Source organism: Sarcophilus harrisii, chromosome 1 (assembly GCF_902635505.1).
Source record: "Sarcophilus harrisii chromosome 1, mSarHar1.11, whole genome shotgun sequence".
NCBI lineage: Eukaryota > Metazoa > Chordata > Mammalia > Dasyuromorphia > Dasyuridae > Sarcophilus > Sarcophilus harrisii.
The window spans coordinates 112,062,915-112,081,574 of NC_045426.1; the positions used below are offsets into that span (position 1 = coordinate 112,062,915).

Genomic DNA, 18,660 nt, shown 5'->3' on the forward strand with positions numbered 1-18,660 from the left:
TTTTCCACATCCCCTCCAACATTCATCATTATCTTTTTCCTGTCATCTTAGCCAATCTGAGAGGTGTGTAGTGGTATATTAGAGTTGTCTTAATTGCATTTCTCTGATTAATAGTGATTTGGAGCATCTTTTCATATGACTATAAATAGTTTCAATTTTTTTCATCTTAAAATTGTCTGTTCATATCCTTTGACCATTTATCAATTGGAGAATGGCTTGATTTCTTACAAATTTGAGACAATTCTCTATATATTTTGGAAATTAGATCTTTATCAGAACCATTGAATGTAAAAATGTTTTCCCATTTTACTGCTTCTCTTCTAATCTTGTCTGCATTAGTTTTATTTGTAAAAAAAACCTTTTTAACTTAATATAATCAAAATTATCTATTTTGTGATCAATAATGATCTTTAGTTCTTCTTTAGTCACAAATTCCTTCCTCCTCCACAGATCTGAGAGGTAAGCTATCCTATGTTCTTCTAATTTATTTATAATTTCATTCTTTATGCTTAGATCATGAACTCATTTTGACCTTTTCTTGGTATACGGTGTTAAGTGTGGGTCAATGCCTAGTTTCTGCCATACTAGTTTCCAATAAAATAAGATTTTAAGGCTGGCTTTGAACTCAGATGTTCTTGCTTTTGATGATGATGCCCATCATTTTATCTACTGTACCACTTGGCTGTTTACCATATAAAAGTGTTATAGAAGTACGAAATGTTGCGATTTAAGAGGAAAGGTAATTTCTAATAAAGAGATTGACAGATTTCCTTGAGATGGCATTTGAACTGGATTTTAAAAGAACGTTGGAATTTAATAGAGAAGGAGAGATAACACTCCAAACATAGGGGACACCATAAGGAAGAGATCAGAAGCAGGAGTGGGCATAAATATTATGTTCAGAGAACTAAAAAGTAAGTTGCATTAGAGATTAGAATACAGCAAAGGTAATAATGTGAGGTAAACCGGGAAAGGTAGAATGGCTAGTACCAAATTGTGAGGACTTGGATGACAAGCATAAGTGTGAACATTACTCCTGAGAACAATTTGTTTTACCCTTTAATTAGATAAATAAGACCTCCACTTTGAGACAAAAACTCATCTAACATAACCATATGTGGGTAATAAAACCACAAAAGCAAAGTATATAAAGAATTCAATGATCTTGGTCTCAGGATGGGTTCTGGTGACCCACAGGTACAAAAAGGTATTATGTCAACTTGAGTGTATCCAGGAAGACAATGATATTCCTTTTCTTTCACTACTAAAATGTAGGCTACTCAACAGGATCCCATTATTTCCCTCACTTTCCACACAAAAGCAACTTTGATAAATGAAAACTCCATGAACTATCCCAGAATTTTACCTTTATCAAAGTTTTACACACCATGGTGATGGAAGTAAGATTTATTTATTCCCCATACTCCACATGGTAGGAGTGAAAGTGACAACAATGGAAGGTGCTGATACCTTTTAAAATGACTGGCAAAAGTTGGAAACAGAAGTAGAAAGATGTATGATTATATCACAAGTCTCAAATCAGTCTCAGAATAATAAAATGTTACAACAATTATCACAGACATTCTTGGTGTTATTATTATTCTATCTTCTCTGGGAAAGGAAAGTTTCACAAAACCTTTAAAAAAACAAAATCAATTAACATCTTGTTTTTATTCAGCACTATTGAGAACTGCGTGATCTGCAATATTCTGGTGTAGCTCTTATGCTATATATTCCAATTGCTATGCATTTTTGGCATTTTTCACAATCAGGAAAAAAGATATATATTTTGTTAAGCTAGAAGCATCACTTATCTCTTTTTTTGTTGTTGTTCTAATACATATCATTTGATTGATTGATTTGAAAATATGAAATTTAATTTGGACATTGTCTACAGTTCTAAGTTGTGTAAGTGAGAACCATTGCATAGTTTTCCATAAGTGGGCAAAGAATTGCCCCATCCCCACAAAAAATGAAAAGTTTTTATGAAAAACAAAACAAAGACAAACAAACAAACAAATCTAGGGCTCGTTTAGCTCCACTGAAAACTAACATAACTTAGTGAATATAATTGAGACCTAGTATCTGGAAAACCTGGGAACAAAACTTATCTATGACACTTGAGTCCAATGGGCAAGTATAATAAGCATAGGCATATCAGAATATGGTCAAGTCATTCAGAGCTCTGAGCTTCAGGGAATTCTCTACCTCTATAAATATGTTGAGTTGTATCAAAAACCACAAGATAAGGTGCCCTGGACCTCCTACATCTGCTATGAAAATTTTATGGTCAACTCTTTCAAAATTAATTTCAATAATCACTTTCTTTGACTTTTTAATTAACATGAAATATGAAAGGAATTTAAGGAATTATTTCTATGTAGGTTCGTTGTAGGAAGAAACAAAAGGAATTAGTGATTTACCTAAGATGATACAATGAATCTATATTAGGACTAGTGTTTGAGGATTCAATCCCTTACTTTTGCCTATTTAGTTTTACTTATATTGAAATATATTGTTTAATTCACAGTCCTTAATGACTTTGCCATTTCAGAAATATTTCTAATTAAAGAAAATGAATTTAGCTTCTAGCTGTGCTCCCTAATATAGAGAAAGGCCACTTGACTTGGAAATCAAATTTAGGATTAAGTTTTGGCACTGCCAGTAATTCACCTTAGCCATGTCTTATAACCAATATTGGATTTTGATGACTTTGCTTCCTCAGCTTTAAAAGGAGACTACAGTTAGGAGATATTGACTGGAAGCTCTGTAAAGGTCATTTTCAATCCAACAACCTGTAATTCTATACAGTACCAAACACTTTGCTTAAAACTCTTGTTTTCAATCTACATGGGGGTAGGGAAGGTGATTCAGTGCAAAAAAAAAAAAAAAAAAAAAAAAAAGACCATCCTTATTGGATGGATATGGATCATTTTCCATGATGAATAGAGTTGAGTCAGTGATCCTCCTTTGTAGACTTTTTGTTTGTTTTTTGGTTTGTTTTGTGAAGTCTAGGAGCATTTAGGCTTAGGCATTAATTGAAGACTAAAAAGCATATCTCTTTTTTTCAGGAAGATTTTTAAAAATATTTTTTTATTGAATATTATCCCCCAGCTTCATACAAAACAATTTTTTTTTATATTTTGTAAAGATTTTTCAGTTTTAAATCACTACTAACCAGAGAAATACAAATTCAGACAACTCTGAGGTACTTCTATATACCTCTCTGATTGGCTAAGATGGCAGGAAAAGACAATGGCAAATGTTGGAGGGGATGTGGATAAACTGGCACATGAATCCATTGTTGGCAGAGTTGTGAAATGATCCAATCATTCTGGAGAGCAATTTGGAACTGTGCCCAAAGCTGTCATATCAAGCTGTACATACCTTTTTATCCAGCACTGTTTCTACTGGGCTTATATCCCAAAGAGATCTTAAAGAAGGGAAAGAGATCCACATGTGCAAAAATGTTTGTGGCAGCCCTGTTTGTAGTGGCCAGAAACTGGAAACTGAGCAGATGCCCATTAGTTGAAGAATGGCTGAATAAGTTATGGTATATGAATGTGAAGGAATATTACTATTCTATAAGAAATGACCAGCAGGATGATTTCAGAGAAGCCTGGGGAGACTTAAATGAACTGATGCTGAATGAACCAGGAAATCATTGTACAAGGCAACAATAAGATTATACAGTGATCAATTCTGATGGATGTGGTTTTTTCAACAATGAGATGATCCAGACCAGTTCCAATAATTTTACAATGAAGAGAGCTATCTATACCCAGAGAGAGGACTGTGGGAACTGAGTGTGGATCACAACATAGCATTTTCACACTTTTTTGCTGTTGTTTGCTTGCATTTTATTTTCTTTCTCATATTTTTTTTTCCTTTTTGATTTCATTTTTCTTGTTCAGCAAGATAATTATATAAATATATATGCATATATTGGATTTAATATATATTTTTACTATGTTTAACACATATTGGATTACTTGGGGGGAGGGAGGAAAAATTGCAACACAACGTTTTGCAAGAGTTAACGTTGAAAAATTATCCATGCATATCTTTTGAAAATTAAAAAGCTTTAAATAAAAAAAAAAAGAAAAGAAAAAGAAAATCCAAACCATGATGATCCCCAGTAGGGCCTTCTCAATTTAAACTGTTGCCAAAAAGTCTAATTTTCCATAACGTCTTTTAAATTGTCTATTTGAGAAAAACAAAAAGATTTTTGAGTTTTAGGTTCTCAGTCTTATCCCCACCCACAATTAAGAAACTATATGTGAAGTTATGCAAAATATTTCCCTAACAGTCAAATTGTGAAAGAAGACATAAATCTCCCACCCTAGTGAAATAAAAAACTGTCAAGAAAAAGTAAGTAAAAAATAAAGAGATAGAGAGGGTAATAGAGAATGCTTTTATTTGTATTCAGACTCAATCAGTTCTTTCTCTGGGTATGGATAGGATTTTTCATCATAAGTCCTTCAGAGTTGGTGTGGATGACTGAGAATAACAAAGTCATTCACAGTTGGTCATCCCAAAACATTATTATTACTTTGTATACAATGTATTTCATTTTAATTATGGAGGACTTTCATTTTTTTTTCCTTGAGAGCCTCCTGCTCATCATTTTTCAGAGAACAATAATATTCCATCAGACAAACTTGCTTTGAAAAAAATTTGAATCACAATTTTTATTGCTAGTTGTATTTTACCCCATTTATTCTCTTTCCTTTCACCCTGTCCCTCTTCAAAAGTGTTTTGTTACTAACACTTCCCGAATATGCCCTCTTTTTTTTCAACATCCCTTCCCATATTCTATTCCCCTCCTATTATCCTGCAGGGTAAGGTAGATTTCTATACCCCTATTGAATATATATGGTTATTTCTTCTTTGATCCAATTCTGATGCGAATAAGGTTCACTGACTCACCCTCTCTTCCCCCTTTTCCCTTCCATTGTAAAAGGTTTAAAGGCATATCTGAACAGATACTTTTGTAGCACTTACATGTTTCTCCACCTGTTACATATAGATAGATAGATAGATAGATAGACAGACAGTATACAAAGGAGAGGAATTCCCTTTATGAATGAAAGTCAGCATCTGTTCTATAACTTAGTCATTGTATAGGGAAGGATAATTGACCAAATAATTTTAAGAACTGCTTAAGTTAAATGTATAGATTTGACTTATTTTCTTTAAAGTTCCAGGAATGTCACTTCACTAAATACTTTAATAAAAGCTGAATATATATGATCTCCAGTTGGGACTCACAATCTGTTCAGAAGCTAATCTATACCTTATTGAGACTTGTCTGGGCTTCTTGACCTTGCAAAATTGGGTTCTGGTGCATCTTGTCCTGGCAGACATCCAGAATTACAAAAATTGTTCAGGTGTTTTATAAAATTTTTGAGGCTAATTTAAAATTTGTCTGTATAAATGAAAGAGAGATCACAAAATATACAAGGCATATATTTTATTACCCATATCATGGACTCTGGAGAAAATTACACTCTTGTTGAATTCTTTATAGTCTCTTTTATCAGCATCTTCATCTTATGTCTCTTGGAGAAAATGCTTTAGAACTGTAAATGATCGTTTTATGCTGTGCTAAAGCTATCATAATCCTCAAATAATATATACTAAGCATGCTTCTTCACACAGAGATGTGTTAGGTGTTAGTAAGTAAAATTAAATAGATGAAATTTTCTAATATGACTTTTTAAATCTAATTTATAACTGCTGATTTATATATTCTCATTCAAAGAAAATTCCAACTAGTAATCCTCAGCAGCATTTTAGATTTGAACAAATGCAGGCATATGCCCTTAGTTACATTTAAGGGAAAATGTTAAATTGCATTTCTAATACAAACATGTATTTTTATTTCTAAAAGTATACATAGGCTCAGTTTCGTTTTGGATGGTTAGGTACAGATAAATAAATAGGTAGTTATAACAGGGTTTTGGGTATGGCAAACATCTGAATACAAAATGAAAGATTAATTTTATTTGTAGGAACATTTTTATGATGTACTTAATTTTGAAAGAGAAAAGATCTTCAAGTTCATCCCTTCCTCCTAGTGACTTCTAATATTTTTTTCAGTACTTCAGAAATTCATGATTTCATTGGCCTAGCTTCTCTTTTTCCATTATGTCAGATTACAACCTATCCATGGTTTAGCATATAATTTTGTAAATTTGACCAAACAAATAAATCTCCTGATACATATTTTTGGGTATGAGCCTCTGTCTATTTAGGCAGACTGAAACTTGAACTAAAAGTCTATTACTGAACTCATACTCAGTCTTACTGATTTGATAAGAATCATTAGAACATATGTGTTCCTAGCATAGATCTCCATTCCACAATGAGACATTTGAAGATGGTTTAATTGTAGAATCTATGTTAAAAGGAAGCACACAAGCAAAAAAAAAAAATTGGAAATAAAATAAGAATTATTTCCAAAGTTATGGAGCAATTTAAACAGATATATCTTTTAAAAGTCTCAATCTTGAACCAGATTTTAGGTAGATTTCTATATACCTTCTTCATATAAACAGATCTAATCATTCAAGAGGTGAATCTTGTTTTGAAACTGGCAGAGATATTACTTATCAATCACAGATTAGGGTCCTCTGCTTTTACTATCAAGTTAGAATTTACTCTTGCCATGCTCTCTAGTTGTTACTGCTAACATAAGAGAAACATACAACTCAATAAAAAAAGATAAAATGAGTATCCTACCTTTTAAAATATATCTTGATGAAAGTTAGAATGTGGTAGTTGTGTTTATTATTATTATTGTGAAGACCAGAACTTACTTTTTTTCTTTTGTAACTAATAGCTTTGAAATGTTCCAGTATGACTTCCAAAGCAAATAGACCTGGGGAAGTGAAATCAGAGAAAAGCCTCAAAAATAATTTTGATTATTTCTCTGGTAATAAGTATATAACCATGAGAACTAAGTACTACTAAAGCAAATTTGCAAAGAGATGTTGAAGCCAAGAGAATTCTGGATATAAATGTGGTTTGGTAGAATGGAATTAGGACCTCCTGAAAGATAAGAGATAATAATCCCATCTACATATTTTATGTACACACATTATCCATGGTATATAGAAAACTAAATTCAAAGGCTAGCAGATCACGTATCATCTTTTAAAATTTGTCTCCTTCCCAAATATTCCCATTTTTATAGAAAAGGATAATCTACTTTCCTGTTTACTGGTAACATCATGTCTTTGTTTAGTAAAAATGTCATTTCCAATGACCTACTTTTGTGCATCAATGCTAAGCTCATATTTAGGCTGAGATCTAATTGACTAAAATTCTTAATTAGTAATTAGGCTAGATAGTATAATATAGCCTGAAAGAAAGATCAAATGGTACCTAGAGGATTCCACACAATTTCCAATCAGGATGCCAGTTCACCTATTTTTTTTTTTTTTTCATGTTATCTGTGAAGGTTTTCTGAAGGCAGCCTTAGTCTCAGTTGAAATAAATAATTACTCCAAAATCGCAGCCAGCTGGTAAAAATGCAAATGTTTATTTCTCCTTCCAAAATAGCCCAGTTAGTTGAGGCCTATCTCTCTGCTTGGTTCCAAGAGAATCTTGCAGCTTTGTCCTTGGCTTCTGCCTCTGCTTTCTTCAGGCTCCAGCCAGCACCAAGGTAGAAGATACGAGGAATCTCTCTTGCCTCAAAGATAGGGCTTGTAAGCTTTCTTCCAGAGTGTCCTGTCTCCAACTCCCGTCGATGTTCCAGAGAAAATTCTCCTAAACTCTAAGCTTCCTCCATATATATCATCTTCCAAAGGTTAACTCTGCCTTCTGGAGGGAGAGGGATTCTGGGTTATCTCCCAGAGTGCAAAACCCTAACCCTGAACTCTCCCAAACATGTGAACTCCATTGAGTACTTAGATACTTATGAGCTCTCTAAAGGTGTGAACACAAGCATTGTTCTATCAGTTCCACTTAGTACCTTGTTTCAAGTTCTGGCCCAAAATATCTCTTTCTAAGATCAAATCAATCACATTGAACCATGCCAAACCAGATAACTATTGTCTCTATCAATTCCAATGTGTTAACACTTTGTAAAGATTCCAACAGTTATCACTCCTAGTTCTCCTTTGACCAACACCACCTTATTCTGCTTAGTTATATCCATTCCCATACTTTAAGCAAAGACATTCCTTTCTCTTTTTTACATTTTTCTCAATTCTCTTTATATGCATTTTCTAGTTAAGACAATAATAAAGGGTGAAAAGGAAAAAGAAAAAAAATTAAAACTTTTATTTTGATGATCCCATAAACTTACATTAAATCTGCAAAAATGAATATTAATTCATTTAGAAGGAAGTAACTATGAAATAACAAATATGACAAGACCTATAACTGGGAATAATACTGAATCCATAAAATTAATCTCATAAAATTTCCAGAGTATATGGAGTCTGTATACAAATTGTAAAAATAAAAATTGTGCTTAAATATCATATTCACATTACTATATGGGAAAAGAAATCATACCTAGTTATTATTGCTTTGGGATCAACATTTTTTAAGTTAAGGGAGCTTCAATGGGAATTTTATTTATCTTATTTGAAAATTTTCATATCTTTACTTGTAAAATTTAACTGGAATCATTCACTTTTACATTCTTCAAGTACCAGCATCAAGAAATGGAAATTTACAGTTACATAGTTGGATTTTTTTTTTTTAGTATGTCCCATTTCAGTGCTGTATATTAAATTGTAAGTCCCTTGAAAATACAGGTGATATTTTTCATTCTTATATTCACAGACAAACTTAGGCACAGCATCTTTCGCAGTTAAAATTTAAATGTCCATGAACACATGCAGCCTATATAGCTTTGTTATTAATAATGAACTTCAGCAATAATGAATAGTGAAACCCTTTTCAATTCTTGTGGCACTTTTCCTAAAAAGGGCAAAAATATGTTTTTCCATATTGATGTAATCAAATGTTGTTTGAGAATAATTTATGCACCAGGAAAAGTTCTCTGCATATGTGTATTTCTGTACAAACCAATTAGTGAAAGAACAAATGTTTACTTTTTTCTTACATAGTGTGACATAAATGCCTGGAAGCACATAATAAAACATAGTCTTAGCTCTTGCTTCCACTGGACATAGATCAGGCTCAGAAGAAGGAAGAGTGTTTTATTAAAGTGAGTGATTATCTGGAGAATACAATCTAAGTAAAAAGACATTGACCAATAACCTAGAGATCAAGGTATGACTGTTGTTTAAAATAGCAAAAAGACATAGTTTGCAATTCCTCCAATTCTGCAGCACAGCATCATGCTGCCTTTTTATTAAAATTGTGCCATATCACTGATTCAGCTGGTATGATATGCTTCTAGATTACTTTTTGCTATAGTCAGTTGTTCCCTATCTTATATTTGCACAGCTTTTTTTTTTAATAGACAAACAGTCTTCTATTGGTATTGCATTTGAATTATCTGGGAATATTTACATGACATGAGTATGTTTAAAACCAGTCAAAATGTTAATAATTTCTGCTTCTTGGGCCACATTGTTTGCCTTAGGGCATTAAGTCACACTTTCTGGTAAGCAAGCATTCTCAAAATAATGTCTATTCATTAGTTTCAATAGGATCTAGCCTTTAAGAATCCTCAAATGACATAGTAATTCCCAAAAGTGTACAAAAGTCAGACCTGAAGACAGAACTGAATCATAAATAATTTTTCTTGAGTGATAAAAGTGGGAACTGGAAATTGAAATATTAAAAAAGTAACATATTTTAAAATAGTATATATTATTATTGATGCTCCTAAATAAATCAGGATCAATTTATTAAATTCTATGTATTAAATGCTTATCACACTTCTGTTATGTTCACAGTTCTGTATATGCTTATTTCTAATGACAGAAAAATGACATAAGATGCCTTCCTGTTCTTCAAGGAACTTAAAACCTAATAGATGAAAATGGTCATCACAAATTTCTGCTATTAATCAAGAGAGTGAATTTGAAGTCGTGTACCAAAAGCTGACTTAATCCTATCAGTTTTGTATCTATAACATCTCATATCAGTGCCCTCTAATTGCTATCATTTTTATAATCCAGAACTTCATTATCAGCTTCTACTTTGACCCCATTTATTCTTCCCTCTACTATCACAGTACCTTCTTTTTTTTAGTTCCTTCCCTATGAGCACAACTGGATTCCAACTTTTATATGACTTCCAAACAAATTCATCTTTTTATCTACAGAGCTGACAACACTCTTCTTCCATCTGCAATATTTCAGTGACTCCTTATTATCTTCAGACTTAAGATCTGAAGTTCAGACTTCTTACATTGGCATAGGATCTCCAAAGTCTGGTATTTTTCCAACATTGTTTCATAATTCCTCCCTACACACACATTTATGCTTTAGTAAAACTAAGTTTTTCTGTCTCCAGAACACAATTTGCTTTTTTTTTTTTTTCAGCTTTTCTTCTTTTCTTTATGCCATGCCATATGCTTGAAATTCCATAATTTCATGCTTTGACCTGATTAATTCCTACTCATCTGTTCTGGACTAGCCTAACACAGGTCAATCCAATGGTTCAGGCTCAGGTTTAGAATTCAATGAGAAACCTGTGGGTCATAAAATAAATTTTAACAAAGTATAGTTGCTCAACCATAAAAAGGATCAATGAGGATACAATATTGACTCATGTGGATGATTTCATTTTGCCCCTTCATTCACTATAAAAATATAACAAGGTCAGAAAGATATATTGGATGCTCTAATACCGAGAATTCTTCTAATCTTGGATGTCAGCTTCCTGTAGAATGGACTTTATATGCCTCAGTTGACCAAGAAGCCACAACAATGATTATAATTATATTCATCTAGACCAATTTAATCCCCAACTGGCCTCCTTGCCCCCTTAAAGAGAAATCAGCCAAAATTAAGTTAAACAATTACAGCTCAAATGTCTCCCCCCCAGTCCCCAAGACATCTTTGCTAATTCCACTTGTTGATAACAGATACACAGACCTTTGTTTTATATTTTCTGATGTACTTAATATGAATTACTGAATATTCAAATATCTGTGTATAACTACAAGATTAGAATCTTAATGAGATTAGTCTGTCTCTAGATTTGTTTTCCCCTTCACATATTTTAGTGCATTGCAAGTAGTAGGCACTTAACAAATATTCATTCAAATAATGCATTAAATGTACAGATTGAAAATAAGAGATTAAATAGCTGGACAAGATATTTGGGGCATTCTCAGAATGTAAATTATTTTAGTGCAGCTAATCTGTACATGATAAAGTGTCTGCTTAGAAACTCTCAATGAGGAGAAACACCCTATTTCCCAAGAGTGCTCAGTCTATCTAAAGATAATTCAAGCTGTCATTGACACTTAGAGAATTTTACTGTGACACCAGCATTTTACAAGTTCTTTTGAGGTTCACCTTATCCAAATTTATCACCTAATATGATATCTCCCAGCCTGCAATTCATTTTTCTTTCTCCATCAAGGCTTCATTAGCTGGTTATATTATTCTTTTCCATCATGTTTCTGCAGCTATTTCTTCCCATTATTTTCCTTAGCATATAGGGCCTTCTCATCCTGAAATATTCAACTATACCTTCAGTTTTCTCAAAGTGGAACTTCTTTTGAGGAGGCCTTCCTCTCTTCCCATTGTGAGTTCCTCCTGAGACCACTATTTTTTGGTGGTTCCCAAGATGTTATTCATCTCTTCTACACATGTTTCTGTTTCTAAATTTCAAAAAATTTGTCATGCCACGGTGCCTTCACCATCTCACTTCCTTTTCAGCTCTTGTTTTTGTGATTATTTTGTCTAGTCAAAGTCTCTTATCATTTGATTTCTCCCTTTTTTATTCCTCCTAAATTTATTCTTTGTTCTCTCTATGATCCTCACTTCTCAGTTTTCCTCCGGACTTTCACCTCTTCACTACCTTCACTTGGTTCCCTTTCTCTTGAAATTTGTATTCCTTTATCGTATCATGATTTTGGTCTTACCAATCTTCAGTTATTCCCAGCATTTGATAACTATACTGGAATTTATGCATTTCTGAATACAGTTGGACAGTCATGTAACTATGCTTATTTGGCAAAGCTCACTATAAATTTCATGTGATCTAATCCCAACTGAGACTGAAGCATAGCAAGATATTCCTTTTAGATCTCAATGACTGATTTTATACCCTACTCCCCAATCAACTGTTTTTTTTTCCTTATAACTTTTGCATTATACTTTTTCCTATTACCTCACAGTACAGTGTCTCAGCTTCATTCTTTTTACTCAAAAAGTAAATGTCATTTGTTGTGATCTTCTCTCCCTATCCCTTCAATTTTTCACAATTCTTTGACATTATCTTTCACATTTTTTTATTTTTATCTATTTATCTGTTTATTTTCAAAACATATGCATAAATAATTGTCAACATTCACCTTTGCAAAACTTTGTCTTCCAATTTTTTCTTTTCTTTCTCTCACTGCCTCCCCTAGATAGAAAGTAATCCAATATACTAAACATGTGCAACTCTTCTATATATTTTCCACAGTTATCATGATGTATAAGAAAAATCAGATCAAAAATTGAAAAAAAAAACAGAAAGAAAACAAAATGCAAGCAAACAACAATAAAAAGGTGAAAATACTATGTCTTTTTTTTTTTTTTTAATCCACACTCAGTTCCCACAGTCCTCTTTCTGGGTGCAGATGGTTCTGTTCATCACAAGACCATTGGAACTGGCCTGAATCATCTTACTATTGAAAAGAACCATGTCATCAGAATTGGTCATCATATAATCTTGCTGTTGTTGTATACAATAATCACCTGTTTCTGCTCATTTCACTTAGCATGAGTTCATGTAAGTCTCTCAGGTCTCTTTGAATTCATACTGTGAATCATTTATTATAGAAAAATAATATTTCATAAGATTTGCATACCATAAATTTTCAGTCATTCTCCAACTGATGGGCAGCCACTGTTCCAGATTCTTGTCTCTATAAAATGACTGCTAAAAACATTTTTGCACATGTGCGTCCTTTTCCCTTTATTATGATTTCTTTGAGATTCAAACCCAGTAGAGACACTACTGGTTCAAAGGCTATGCATAGTTTGATAACTCTTTGGGCATAGTTTCAAATTGCTCTTCAGAATGTTTGGATCAGTTCACAATTCCACCAATAATACATTAATGCCCAGTTTTCCCACATCCTCTCCAACATTCATCATTATTTTTTTCCTGTCATCTTAGCCAATCTGAGAGGTGTGTAGTGGTACTTCAGAGTTGTCTTAATTTGCATTTCTCTGATCAATAATGATTTAGAGCATTTTTTCATATGATTAGAAATGGGTTAAATTTCTTTATCTGAAAATTGCCTATTCATATCCTTCGACCTGAAGAATGGGTTGAATTATTATAAATTTGAGTCAATTCTCTATATATTTTAGAAAGGAGATCTTTATCAGAAACCTTGGATATATTTTTTTCCCTAGTTTGTTGCTTCCATTCTAATCTTGTCTTCATTGGCTTTGTTTGTAAAAAATCTTTTTAACTTAATGGAATCAATCTTTCACTCTCTTCTATTCTAATCTCCTCACTATGCCATCCTATATTTTCCATAAAATTGTACTTATAATCATATTCTCCTCTTTGATCAATTTTACACCATTATTTGGTTTTCTTGCTGTTTACAAACATGGATATTCAAGTCTCACTCTTCTTTGAAAAGAAAAAAAAAACTTCTAATTTTGAATAAAAGCATTGAATTAATCTCTTTCATTTGGTTTTCAGTAATGCTTATACATTCCAGTGATATACTTTTCTTTTTCACATCAATATAAAGAAGTTTTGATAATTACTCCTTTATAATGTAATTTGCAATGGCAATATAATGTCCCTTTCTTTTGTACATTTTTCTCAATGTTCCCATGGTTATTATCAATAATTTTTTTCTTTCATATACATTTTACTACTTTAATGATTGAAAATAGCACTGAGATTCTGATTGGCATATAATGCTCATAATCTTGGCATTAGCTTTTGTTCTTACTCTCTCCCATTCTTCATATCTGATCCATTAACATTTTAAAGTGCACATCTCTTATATCTGATCCTTCTCTCATTATTTAATTAGACATAACTATAATTCATAGATATATAATCTCTCACCTACATACATTCAATTATGATCATTCTCTTGAACATCTTCTGGAATACTCTACATTATCTCCAACTTTTGTAACCTAAGATTGCACAGAAAATACCTAGAGCTTACCTACTGCTTCTTCCTGATTTTAACATCTTAGATCTATGTTTGAGTACTTCTGGATGATGAAGCATTCCCTATTACCCATTGAGTAGGAAGAGCTTATATTCAGTGAACCTTTAAAAAGAGAGTGAATCCATCTATGACTTTCTTTTTTTCTATTCTTCAATTAGCCTGATATATCTGTGGGATTTGACTTTCCTTTTCCAGGCTACCATGTAGCCGTAAGTACATGACAACTGTTGCACGAGTGGTACTTGGGTAAATCTGAGAATCTGTCTCAGAGTCTCATCTGCTTCTTGTGTTTTATAAATCTTTCCTCAGCAAAAAGGACCAAACATATTAATACTGGGATGAATAAACCACTTAGTTTTTGACTCTTCCAACTCAATGGTTAGCTCAACCTCCTTAAGCACTAAGTCACCACTGCTGAGTTAGCTGAGTTAGCACACATTATTATCCTGAAGCAGCCAAAGAAATTCTCTGTATTCTCTGTGCAAACCCTGGATATACTTAAAAAAAAAAAAAAAAACTATGATGTCAATGTCTAAGCATGTTATTCCACATATGGTATGATAAGGGAAGAATTTGATAATTTTTTTTTTTCCTTTCAGTTCAGTTGGGCTATGTAAATATAACAGTTTCCCCCACTCAGAAACAACTATCTACTTTTCCTTCTGCTTAAATTCTATTTAAAAGCAATACAAAAGAACATCTGATTCTTAACATGTAATTTGTTACTCATTCTGAAGACTGCCTTCAACAGCAAGAATCCCAACTTGATATTGAGAGAAACATCATATTGGTCCTCAAAAGAGGACTTATTAAATTCTAATCATGGATCTGTTGTTCTCAGAGATATGTGTTTATTGTATAAGTAGAAATGACAAGTCCTAATTTTTTTCTTTTTTTCCCACAATGATAAATTTTGTAGTTTACAAATTTAAAAGTTCTTATTTTAGACGGATTCTTGAATTTGGTGGTTTCATAGCCATTACCTCTACTTTTGTGCCCATTTCCTGAAGGCTTCCCAGAGTCACCATCTTTTACCTATATATAGTTCCACTAGCTGTCCCAATTCAAATTTGGGCTTTCTGAACATCTTGACTTTTCAAACAACTATGTCATATGAAGAAAGTAAAAGGATTTGTAAGCCTTTTCTTTGTTTTGTTTTGTTTTTTTTTTCACCAATGTTGTCTGGAGTTAATTTATTGACTCCTTTCAAGTCATTTGTCTGCATCTCTCAAGTTAAGTAGCCATTGGTAGTTGTGACATCTATGGGATTCAATTATTCTGCCACTTTCTGACTATTGAGTACATCTTGTCCTGGATGATATATCCCATGGAAATGAATAAAACAATTTTTATCCTGAACATATTCAATAATTATTTTGAACTTATAGAAAACAACATCCTCATTCTGCAGATCAGCATGTTTCACTCAAAAACCTCAACCTTTGAGACCATCAGAGGCAATTTTTGTTCCTTAAGTCCTTGTAACTGGTGTTTTGCCAATATTGCAAGTGTTGAACATAGTTACTGCTTTTACCAATTCTTCTTCCAAAAGAGATCAGTCACTTTCTTCTTGGTTCTTCTTTTGTTGCCTTTTCTGAGTTGTTTAAACTTGCTCACTGCCATAATCCTCCTCTGAAAGGCAAAAACCTGAATTGTTTTTTCATCCTGTGAATTAGCATGTATAATTTCTATAAAGTCTTCATAGATGATTCTTACAATGAGAAAGACATAGAGGAAAAGTATTCTAGCAGGACTATAAAATAAAGCCTATTCCTATAAGACATCGTCTAAAGTAGAATAAGCATGAGTTATATTTTAATTATATTTATTCATATTTTGTAGTGATTTAAGGATATACCCATATACATATATATATATATATATAACATATACATATATGTATGTATATATACACATATATGTATTTGTGTATCTATATGTATGTGTGTATATATACTATATATTGTATATGTATATATGTATATATAAGGACAGACATAAACACCTGTATTATTCCAACAGCCTGATTGTGGATCTGACAGCCTCAATCTTCTCCTCAGTGCAATCTGTTCTCTGTTCAGCCAGAAGAAGTAATCTTCCTAAAAAACATTTTTTTTTTGATCATATTACTCCTGGCTATTCAATAAATCCCAGTGGCTCCCTATTTATTACCTTTAGGATTAAAAACAAATGCTCTGTTTAGAATTCAAAGTCCTACCTTTTTCAATCTGCTTACATCTTACTTCCCAAAATTGAGAGTAGTGATCAACTTCCCTAGAAGCAAACGTCTAAAGTCACAAGGGGCTTAGAAAGTTGTTGCTGTGGGGTTCCCATACCTAAAATGAAATTTAATAAGACACAGGACAAATATTACTTTCAACAGAGAAAATATTACTATTTAACACTTTTTAAAATTCAAATTTAGCTGGAAAACAAAATACTTATTTGAGTGTGTATGTGTGTATAGTATGTACATAAATTTTCTGAAGGAAACAATTATTTTTCAAACTGCATCCTGAGAAAGAAAGAAACAAATATTAAAGAACTTAGTTTTTGAATTACCTCTTTCCACAAATGGGAATGGTGCTTAGTTTCTTGACAGGGGATTTGGTAAAAATATGCTCAGAAAATGCCAGGGCCAGTGAAGTCTGAACTGCCTCGGGCTTAGAAGATAGAAGATTTAGGAGAGAGACAGTTATGAACCCGGAAAATCATATTAACTTTTAAACTTTGCTTTCTTAAAGTGTGACCATTTTTTATTTTTATTTTTTTCTTCTATCATAGACATACTTAGTGACATTTTGCATTTTCTTGTTATTTTCTGCTATAGGAATATTTTATTTCGGGTCCCCTTATCATACCCAGAAGAAAGAGACAAAATTGTAAAATATTCAGGGAAAGGTGTACTCCTTAATTAAAAGCAGATTATGCAGTAAACTATCACACAATAGTGGGGAAAATCTGTTGATCTTATCCAAACTGTGCTATAATGTTAGCAGTTAATTTGGCACCCCAAAACATGAGTTTTTGTTCTAAATCTCAGACTTGTTAATTACTTACCTAGTCTGAAGTTCATTTTCTTCATTGGTAGAATAGAGTTGGTCTAGTCAAGGCTTCTTCACCTGAGTACCATTGATACCTTATCTCTGTACTGAAATTTAAAAAGTGACATTGTAATCTATAAGCAAAGCAGAATTTCAGTAGCTCAAAAGAAACATGAGATACACAAGTTTAGAAACATCTTCACTTGAAATGTACATATGGATTATTTATGCCTGACCATTGGGGTAGGGCCTTCTGAACTCATTTTGATCTGATCAATTCAGTTGGACATGCTATACATTAACCCAGAATAATGATGCTTTTTGAGAATAAAAAAACAGCCACCAACCAAACCAGTATTAATCATTATCTTTATTTTTACTAACCGAATATTTAGCATTGTTTTCTGGTGAATTTTAAAAGCAAAATGAAAGAAATATAAAACTACAAAAAAATTCTGAAGAATTTCATAGATTTCACCATATAGTCATTGAATAAAGTAGATAAGAATCCCTAAAAGATGACTTAGATGATGTCTAAAGTTCCTTCTAGATTTAGGACTTTGACCTTATGTTTGTTTAAAAAGCATAAAGCAAAAATGTTTTCTTTTTATGTACAACTTTCTTTTATACCTTTTATTAATAGTAAGTTTTTATAATAATCAGAGTATGAATTATAGAAAACTAATTAGCTTATATGGCAGAAGAGGAGAGTTACCATTTCCTATTCACCCATTCATTTTTATCTAATAGTTCCTTGATATTCATCCATCCATTCATTCTACAGATCTTTTTAATAGCTTCAATTTGTCAAGCACTGTGCTAGAATCTAGAGAATATACAAAGATTATCCAATAAAAGTGGGATGCTGTGATCTTTTCTGAAACTTGCCAAATATTAAATATCTAATTCTATATAAGTAGAAGACTCAGAGAAATAAATCTATGTACTCTCTAAGCTAGTCTAGTGCTTATGTTATACTTTGTTAATATCTGTGAATGCATAGTTACTACAAAGAAGTAGTCATTATATAAAAAGTTATGAGTTTACTGAAAATGGATTTTTAGGTAAATAATCAAATACAGTATCAGTTAAGTATTGAAAATATATTAGCCACTTTATTAAGTGTTGGGGATATAAATACAAGCAACCAAAAGAGTAGTTTAATGAGATTAAATTCTAATTGGGATGACAAAAGATTTAGTGGTTCTGGAAAGAGAGTTTGGTGTGCGAGGGGCAGAAAAAGGGTTTAATACTGCAAGGGAAGAAAAAAAAAAAAGTTGTCTGAAAAGAGTCCAATGAGGAGTTAGAGGGAGG

General features: G+C 32.4%; 1 long non-coding RNA gene and 1 pseudogene across 2 annotated transcripts in view; one reads left to right on the forward strand and one right to left on the reverse strand.

Moving 5' to 3' along the window:
• LOC116420750 overlaps nucleotides 1-18,660 on the forward strand; it is a 1,349,459-nt gene that overhangs the window by 452,067 nt on the left and 878,732 nt on the right. The window lies entirely within an intron of this gene.
• On the reverse strand, nucleotides 15,131-16,157 carry LOC111719402 (annotated as a pseudogene).